At 37.7% G+C, this 10541-nt stretch overlaps 1 long non-coding RNA gene across 1 annotated transcript; it reads left to right on the forward strand.

The window, feature by feature from the left end:
• Positions 1-364: 364 nt before the first annotated feature.
• On the forward strand, positions 365-10072 carry LOC136241543 (uncharacterized). Its single transcript, XR_010694319.1, has 2 exons — positions 365-1018; positions 9845-10072. It is a non-coding gene; the product is annotated as an uncharacterized lncRNA (long non-coding RNA).
• The last annotated feature ends 469 nt before the right edge of the window (positions 10073-10541 follow it).

Genomic DNA, 10541 nt, shown 5'->3' on the forward strand with positions numbered 1-10541 from the left:
TCATGAAACTTTGTCTCCATACACAAGTAATAGATCATGTCTTTTTTGTTTACACTCATCCACTCATAGTTATTTGTTTATTGGCCATCATTGCTGTTGCTGCTAAAAAATCTTCCAAGTTAACCCAGTTAATTCGAAGACATTCTAATATCATGATTTGTTTGATTATTTTGCTTTCATACAGCTCTATATCTTACACTTCTGTACAGTTGTTGAAACCATTGTTAATTTATGATAGGGTCACTGATATAGGAAAATGGTACTTATATTGGTCACCATCTGTACCTTTTGCTAATGGATGGCGTGTATTGTATGTAATTATTGCTGTACTCTGCTTAGTATTAATCTCAATTAGTTTACCACTTCTTCTCCTCTTCGAAAAAACCTTTGCTTCTAAATTAAATCTCAACTTAATCAGAATAAAGCCCATACTGGATCAACTACAAGGATGTTACAAAGATGAATACCGCTGGTTTGTTGCTTTTTACTTGATTTGTCGACAAGTGATATACATTTGTGACTTAGTGTTTGATTTTTTGTCATCTTCTGCAGCCAATTCTACACAAAAACACACAACCATTTTGGTTGTCACCATTATCATAATGGTGATTCATGTCTGGTTTCAGCCATACAAGAAAAAGAGCTTGAATGTCTTGGATAGCACCATTTTGATGATATTTGTGTTTGCCATTTTTGCTAGTCATTCAAATAATTATATTCTACGCATTGTCCTTTGGTTTCTTCCACTGGTAATATTTTTATGCTATATGACTTACTTAACTAAACTGAAGCATATTATGATTCCAGTTTTTTGTCTTGGTACACTTGGATCATGTGGTTTTATGCTTTTTCTTGCATTTGATATGGAGATTGTTGTCTTGATCATTCTACTTGTTTCATTCTACTATTTGATCAAATACATTAGAGAAACTTACAAATCTTGTAGGCAACACTACAGGTCTGGGTATTCAAATGAAAAATATGATGATGATTATCACAATCAACAACTGTATATAAGGTACAAATTAATGTGCTTTTTAGTTTTACTAGAAAGGTGTCTGATGCATGTGTTACATGTTATATACTGTAATTTGTGCAGAAAACTTTTGTGGTAAAAATTTTTCATGTTAAAATATTCACTCTGAGTGGAATTAAATGGCTATATTAAAATTAGCTGCAGTAGCAAAAAGATTTAGCCATGTTCTTGGTGCTTATTGTGTCTTGGTTGAAGGCTAGCCAACACAGTAGCCTCATGCCTAGATTTTAAATGATACGTTTGGGAAAGAAAATCTGCATAATCTCCACTATACAGTACACCATGCTGTAATTTGCTTTATGCAAAAATCATACGAATTTTTTTACACAAATTGTTTTTCCATGGCATACTACCTTTAGCTAATGCTGTTACTAGCTATTGAGCTGAGCAGCGTTCAAAAGTATGAGAAATCTCCAAAAATTATGCCACCAGCTATGGAAAAAAACATCAATTATATTGTTATATTGGACTATTAACTATATTGATGTTTTGGTTTCAAACTGATTGCTATATGTTTCACAATCCATTCTATGTGACTGCTTTATTAGAGTAGTATAACCACATGACTACTCTGTTAGACTTTCCAACTGCTCTATTAGAGTATTTTGATATTTTTATTGGCATTGTGCAATTTGAAGATTTTCTTATTCATAGTTGCCAGCATGATTCCCTATTCCAATATCAAGACACACGGTAGTGTGTCGTGCGGCCCAAGAAGCCGGCGCGCCACACCGTGAGTATATTTACAGGAAGAAAGTAAACGCGATTTTCACACCTTTGTAGCTCCGTGATTCCTTATCCGATTGAAACCAAAGTTGCTACAGAGGTGCCGGCTAGGTAGGGGAGTCCACATTCCAAATTTGAAGAAAATCGCTCCAGCCATTTCCGAGATACGAGCGGCCAAAGTTTGGGTTTTTTTCTTCGTTTTTTTCTTCTTCTACTTCTTTTCGCACACTTTGCAAAATCCGAAATAAAACACGAATGCGTGTAACAATCGGGCTGAAATTTGGCACACTTAAAGGGCTCATTAAGGCGAATCTCAGTACCAAGTTTGGTAGGAATCCGATGAACATTCACGGAGTTATGACCGATTATTTGCATAAAATAAGGTCGAAGGTCTGTCATGCCCACAGGGTAAACCGCTTGAAGGAATGAGCTGAAAATTGCTATGTAGATGGAGTAACTATCGTAGGAGTGCCTTTTTGTGGTTTGAAAGGAATCCAGTTAAAGGCCATCGAGATATAATACAAAACCCAACCTGTGTCACAATTACGCGATCGATTTTTATGAATAAAAAACTAATAGTTTTCACGCCTACCAGGCAAACCGCTTAGAGTAGTGAGCTGAAAATCGGTGTGTGGCTGGAATAATTATTTACATCGATTACATCAAATCGGTGTGCGGCTGAATCCCTTATTTACATGGGATTTTTTCATATGCTGTGGATGTTACTGGTCGCTCTGGTAGAAATTTACACCGAGTATTTGTTCCAAGTGTTAGAACTAATTATGGAAAACAGTCTTTGGCGTACAGGGGTACGGCCATATGGAACAGATTACCTAAAGCACTATACAGTGCTAAAACTGTGAATGGTTTTAAAACATTATTTTGTACAATGTAATTCTGTTTTGTTGTGTATGTATGTACTTATATTGTATTGTATTTTTTTTTGTTGTGCTCTCAGGGCATAGCTGAAAAACAGCCTTCTTTGGCTGACGCTATTTTCCCTGATTAAATATCATTTTAAAAAAATAAAAAATAAAAATCATAGAAAGTCCGTACAGTAGTACAGAAGAATCGGATTACAAACCACTGAGTTATGATTCCAAAGCCAACTACGTGTAGCATATGCGAGATCGAGATACTCTAATAGAACAGTCACCCTAATAAAGCATTCAGCTACGTTTATAACTTACTCCATTATAGAATTATATTACATTGCAAGTTATTCTGTAGGGAGTTCAGCTACATACAGTTAATCTTATAGACAATTCAGCTACAAGCAAGTCACCCTGTAGAGAATTCAGCTACAAATATGTTGCTATAGAGATTCAGAACATTATAAGTCACACTGAAGAGAATTCAACTATAAACAAGTCACCCTGTAGAGAGTTCAGTTACAACAAGTCACTCTGTAGAGAATTCAGCTACAAACAAGCTACCTAGTAGAGAGTTCATCTAGATCAGCTACAAACAAGTTACTTTATGCAATGTTCAGCTAAAGTAAGTCACTCTGTAGAGAGTTCAGCTACAAACAAGTCACTCTGTAGTACAAACAAGTCACCGTGGAGAGAGAGTTCAGCAACCAATCAAAAAACCACCATGTAAAAGAGTTCAGCTATATAAACAAGATATAACTCTATAGAGAGATCAGGTAGAAACTTAACAGTTCACACTGTAGAGAGTTCAGCTAGAAACAAGTCATCCAGACTAAGTAGAGAGATCAACTAGAAAACATCACCTTGTAGAGAGTTCAAATCATCCTGCAGATAGTTCAGCTACAAACAAATCACCCTATAGAGAGATCAGCTAGAAGAAGTCACCTTGTAAAGAGTTTAGCTACAAAAAAACTACCATGTAGAGAATTCAGCTATGAACAGATCAGCCTGTCAAGAGTTCAGCTAGAAACAAGTCATCCTGTAGAGAGATCAACTAGAAGAAGTTACCTTGTAGAGAGTTCAGCTACAAAGAAACAACCATGTAGAAAGTTCAACTGCAAACAAATCAAACTGTACAGAGTTCAGCTACAAACAAATCACCCTGTAGAGAGATCAGCTAGAAACAAGTCACCTTGTAGAGAAATCAACTAGAAGAAGTTACCTTGTAGAGAGTTCAGCTGCAAACAAACCATCATGTAGAGAGTTCAGTTGCAAACAAATCACCTGTAGAGAGTTCAGCTACATACAAATCTCCCTGTAGAGAGATCAGCTAGAAGAAGCTACCTTGTAGAGGGTTCAGCTACAAAGAAACCACCATGTAGAGAGTTCAGCTGCAAACAAATCGAATTTTAGAGAGTTTAGCTACCAACAAATCACCATGTAGAGAGTTCAGCTAGAAACAAGTTATCCTGTAAAGAGATCAGCTAGAAGAGGTTGCCTTGTAGAGTGTTCAGTTATGAACAAACCATCATGAAGAAAGTTCAGCTACAAACGAATCACCCTGCAGAGAGTTAAGCTACGAGAAGATCACCCTATAGAGAGTTCAGCTAGAAGAAGTCACCTTGTAGAGAATTCAGCTGCAAAGAAACCACCATGTAGATAGTTCAGCTGTAAACAAATCATCCTGTAGAAAGTTCAGCTACAAACAGATCACCCGGTAGAGTTCAGCTAGAAACAAGTCACCCTGCAGAGAGATCAGCTAGAAACAAGTCATCCTGTAGAGAGACCAGCTAGAACAAGTCACTTTGTATGTAGAAAGTTCAGCTACAAAAAAAAATCACCCTGTAGAGAGGTCAACTACAAACAAATCTCCCTGTAGAGAGATCAGCTAGAAGAAGTTACCTTGTAGAGAGTTCAGCTACAAAGAAACCATTATGTAGAGAGTTCAGCTGCAAACAAATCACCTGTAGAGAGTTCAGCTACAAACAAATCACCCTCTAGAAAGATCAGCTAAAAGAAGTCACCCTGTAGAGAGTTCAGTTACAAAGAAACCACCATGTAGAGAGTTCAGCTACAAACTAGTGACCTTGTAGAGACATCAGTTACCTTGTAGAGAGTTCAGCTACAAAGAAACTATCATGTAAAGAGTTCAGCTGCAAACAAATCACCTGTAGAGAGTTCAGCTACAAACAAATCTCCCTGTAGAAAGGTCAGCTAGAAGAAGTCACCTTGTAGAGAGTTCAGCTACAAAGAACCATCATGTAGAGAGTTCAGCTACAAACAAATCTCCCTGTAGAGAGATCAGCTAGAAGAAGTTTCCTTGTAGAGAGTTCAGCTACAAACAAATCACCCTGTAGAAAGATCAGCTAGAAGAAGTTACCTTGTGGAGAGTTCAGCTACAAAGAAACCATCATGTAGAGAGTTCAGCTGCAAACAAATCACCCTCTAGAAAGATCAGCTAAAAGAAGTCACCCTGCAGAGAGTTCAGTTACAAAGAAACCACCATGTAGAGAGTTCAGCTACAAACTAGTGACCTTGTAGAGACATCAGTTACCTTGTAGAGAGTTCAGCTACAAAAAAAAATCACCCTGTAGAGAGGTCAGCTACAAACAAATCTCCCTGTAGAGAGATCAGTTAGAAGAAGTTACCTTGTAGAGAGTTCAGCTACAAAGAAACCATCATGTAGAGAGTTCAACTGCAAACAAATCACCTGTAGAGAGTTCAGCTACAAACAAATCTCCCTGTAGAGAGATCAGGTAGAAGAAGTTTCCTTGTAGAGAGTTCAGCTACAAACAAATCACCCTGTAGAAAGATCAGCTAGAAGAAGTTACCTTGTGGAGAGTTCAGCTACAAAGAAACCATCATGTAGAGAGTTAAGGTGCAAACACATCACCTGTAGAGAGTTCAGCTACAAACAAATCTCTCTGTAGAGAGATCAGCTAGAAGAAGTTACCTTGTAGAGAGTTCAGCTACAAAGAAACCATCATGTAGAGAGTTCAGCTGCAAACAAATCACTTGTAGAGAGTTCAGGTACAAACAAATCTCCCTGTAGAAAGGTCAGCTAGAAGAAGTCACCTTGTAGAGAGTTCAGCTACAAAGAACCATCATGTAGAGAGTTCAGCTGCAAACAAATCACCTGTATAGAGTTCAGCTACAAATAAATCTCCCTGTAGAGAGATCAGCTAGAAGAAGTTTCCTTGTAGAGAGTTCAGCTACAACAAATCACCCTGTAGAAAGATCAGCTAGAAGAAGTTACCTTGTGGAGAGTTCAGCTACAAAGAAACTATCATGTAGAGAGTTCAACTGCAAACAAATCTCCCTGTAGAGAGATCAGCTAGAAGAAATTACCTTGTAGAGAGTTCAGTTACAAAGAAACCACCATGTAGAGAGTTCAGCTGCAAAGAAATCACCCTGTAGAAAATTCAGCCACAAACAAATTGCCCTGTAGAAAGATCAGTTAGAAGAAGTTACCTTGTAGAGAGTTCAGCTACAAAGAAACCATTCTGTAAAGAGCTCAGCTGCAAACAAATCACCTGCACAGAATTCAGCTACAAACAAACCACCCTGTAGAGAGATCAGCTAGAAGAAGTTACTTGTAGATTGTTCAGCTACAAACAATGCACCCTGTAGAGAGAGCAGCAAGAGGAAGTCACTTTGTAGAGTGTTCAGTTACAAAGAAACCACCATGGAGAGTTCTGTAATAAATATATGTAATATATATATAATTTGTACATTTACTGATAAAATCAGAAATATTTAAAGTACATCTGCTTCCTCTTTTCTTCTTCCTGTAGAAAAAAAAAAAAGACAGGTTAAAAAAGTCCCAAAGCCGGCCTATGGCCAGCTTTGGGGTATACAAATACAAAAAGAAGTGAAATCTAATCCAAAACAGCCAGCTGTAAAAAAAGTGTGCGGCCCTCAAAAAGGCTATGGTGAAAAAAGATGTGAAATCCAAGGTGGCGGCCAAGAAATGGCTGTGATGGTAGGTTAATGGTAAAAATTTTAATAACGGCAATTTAGGTGAATTTTTTGCCAAGACCAAGCGGCACAAAAATTCACCTGAATTGTTGTTATTAAATTTTTTACCATTGACCTACCATCACAGCCATTTCTTGGCTGCCACCTTGGATTTCACATCTTTTTTCACCATAGCCTTTTTGAGGGCCGCACACTTTTTTTACAGCTGGCTGTTTTGGATTAGATACCTATTTATGAAATTATGCTATCCACATCCCTACCAGCCTCACTTTTCCTTTATAACTGCTTTACAGTATTGGCTAGGCTGGGCATAACTATGCTGATAAACATCTTCAGAGTGATACCAAACCCTGCCAACAAGTTTCTATGAAATGTTGAAAACAAATAATATTATTATTTTACTGGATTCTGCCTGACGTCCTGACTAATGGCTCCTGACAAACATAACTTGACAAGGCTATGGGCTTGATTTCTTCACTGTTTAACATTGTTTCAGCCTGAAACATGCAATGCAAACAAATGCAATGCACACAACACGGATCTTCATTTTCCTTTCTCCGCTACTATGTAGGTGTTGATTGGCACTAGTTTGCAGCAAGGCTTCAGTGTTTTATTTCCACAGTGTGACTAGATTGATTGCAGAGGTGTTTCTTGCATCGTGTTTTGTTTGTAAAGCTGTATACTGCACCAAGGCATTGACTTCCAAATATTTGACTTGCTAACCCACACTTTCTGATGGGGGTTTTTTAAAAAGAAGGAATCAAAAAATAAAACAAGGGATCGGAATAGCAAAAAAATGAGTGAAACAAGAGAGGTTGCCAGATATACTAATGGACATTTAATCCCTATACTTCAGTCTGTAAACAATGACTGAATTAGGGATTTAAAATGTATTTAATGTCCATTAGTATATCTGCAGGTATAGATAACCTCTCTTGTTTCACTACATTTGTTGCTATTCCTTGTTTTACAACAATTTGATCCCTTAAAATTTCTATTGTTTCCTTCTACTTGTTTATTTTTAATAGCATAGTTATGGCTAACGAACCCACGCATACCGCATTGAACAAAAGAATGGTGTCAGGCATGCCATAAAATTAATTTTGCATCTGAGCACATGCCACAACAAGGAATTACTAAAAAGTGAAGTGACCATTACACTATATTTTCAGCTATGTTCTGCCCATTACATATTGATACAAATGAAGAACAGTATGAGGAAAGTGTTTCTGTATTGTTACAGATTCTAATATTGGTGTAAATGTAATAGCTACCACCACAGCCACTTGGAAGCCATATCTATCACACTACTTTGAATTTACACCTAGTGTTGTCAGTTAAAAGAACTGAGACACAAAGGAGGACAATGATAAGTCCATGATGTGTGTATTGTGTGTACTGCGTGCGGTTGACGAAAAAGCACAAAGCAACTTTGAACAGTAAAAATCTAGCCCATAGTCTTATGCATTGTCAAGTTATCGTGTGCCTAATTGGCTGTAGTTAGTTAGTTAGTCAGTAAATAGAGAATTAATTGGGAAGTGCGAAGCACTACAAAAATTAAAATGGCTATATACGTACAGCTTTGAAAACAATGCTGTCAGGCCTCCTGCTCTCAGAGATTTCTACCCTGATCATCCTGCTTGAACAACTTCTACTGTCACTGTTATTGTGAATTAAGTGCACAGTAACATGCTGTTGGTAAGCAAATTGAATCGCAAGTCCAGAGTGTATTAACTGTAATACCATTGGCTATGTGCGTGACTCTTTCATCTACACACCAGCACTAGCAGATAAAGCTGTGCTTGCAAGTTATTCTGATTTACAAGTCGCATCATTAGACGAAATGAGTCAGCCTTTCGGTGGAATGGATGCACTTGGCAGTGTAAACCGACAACTCAGTCACAATTACACGTGCACTTGTTCTAATTAAGATACAGCAACACTTAACTATCCTAATTTATACTACACAAAAACCAATGCATAAGGATTACACACAAACAATAATAATTCTACACATGCCCCCATTTGCTCTGAGTTTGTTCTCAAGCTCATGGACAATAATAGTCAGGAGGTCTTCTAGCTCTTGGGGGTTACAAAGTAGTCCTGTTGATGGTTTGACAAAATGTTCAATTCCATTGCTGCATAGTTGAGCTATCAGTAACATGTCCATCAGAATCCATTCACTGTACCCGATGTTGAAGCCTGTTCACATGAACCACCTTACTTCATCTGCCACCTGATGTTGTAACTGTCACTGAGCTTGTCACTGTTGTTACCTTCTATCCATCCTCCCAAGTGGGATCTAACTTGCCTGCAACTGATACTGAAAGCCACACATGATCATTGACACAAATTGCCCATGGGTGGGATCTTTTTGTAGTAATTCTTTTGAGTTACTGAGGAAACAACTAAATTTGACTCCACAAAGTCTTTCAACTTAGCCAGCTGGTCACGGATGTGAAATTGATATGATGTAGGATCAAAACTACAGCACGGGTGAGTGTGGTGGCCCACCAAAATATGTTTGCAATAACTGCAGTAGGGAGCAGTTAACCATTCACCCCTTCTGGATGGTATGTAGTGGTTCTAGCTATTACAAATGCTTCTAGACTCTGTTTTAGCATGGCACTTTCAAATTACAACTCTGATCAGAATGGCAACATCTGGCTTCCCCAGTATAGAAAACAGTTCAATTAAAGTTGTGGTAATGGTAGAGGCAGATTGGTTAGCCGTAGGAATGGCATCTGCCCACTTCGTAAAATAATCCTAATCTACCAGTAGGTATCAATTGCCACTCTGAGTCACTGGAATTGTCGAAATATTAGCGGCTACCATCTGCCATAGTTTTCCAATAGGCATGGAAGTGAGTGATGCCCTGCCAATTTGGCTTGCTGACAATCCATACATTCACAACAATGCTTCTCCACATCTTGGGACATGTTGACCCAACAAGCTTCCTCTCGTAACCTTGCCAGGGATTTGTCAGCACCTTGGTGGGAGTTCTGCAGGGTTTGCCCTACAGTATACTTTTTAAAGTACACTTTTCATTTGATCTTGCCCATGTAAAGTTCTGTAATATGTAATATTGTTGTAGTTACTTATTTTATGGGTAATATGTAACTGTAACTAAATAGTTTTAGTTGCAAGTATATGTATTGAGTTACTTTTAACAAGTATCTAATGTTCTGGTATAACAATGCTGCACTCATTCCCTTGGGTATTTTCATACTAGGATGGATGATGTTGATGTCGTAAATGATGATCATTGAGAGTGCGTGTACCAAGAACAGTGCAGTTTCATGGAAGCATGTTATATTTCCTGTACATGTGTAGTTTGTGTAGCTTGTAGTTAAAGATTGACATTTATAGAACACTGCACACACCAGTTAGCTATGTATCTTTGCACAAATACTGTACATATTGTATGTCTGTAGTATTGTTATGTGGATAGCTATCATGATCTCTGCAAGACTGCTATTATGTAATTATGATTTAGCTAGTCATACATCTTTGCAAGAGTCAGACCATAGTTACCACTTGCAATTTCAGTGTGTGCTTGATTAAAGCATGGGATTTAGAGGCACAAATAACAGAATCTGATGTACTCACTACATGACAGTGAAGACATACGTACATGAATCATATGGGTTTAAATCAGAAGCTGTGAAAGTTTCTGTTTCTTTCTAGCCCCAATCATTTAGAATCTGCATTTCATCACGAGAAAGTGTTTTGTCAGAAGTAATAAACATAATGATATGGCCCAATTTGGGATTCTTTGCTACACCACACAAAGTTTATTCAGCAGCAATATAGCTGGTGCATTTATAGAGCAAGCTTATCAGGATGTTCTATATTCAGAAGGTTGGTAAATATGTATGGCCTATCAGCCTTGATATGTGGTTAGACATTAATTTTTATACTCAGCACTA

Source organism: Dysidea avara, chromosome 12 (genome assembly GCF_963678975.1).
Source record: "Dysidea avara chromosome 12, odDysAvar1.4, whole genome shotgun sequence".
Taxonomy (NCBI): Eukaryota; Metazoa; Porifera; class Demospongiae; order Dictyoceratida; family Dysideidae; genus Dysidea; species Dysidea avara.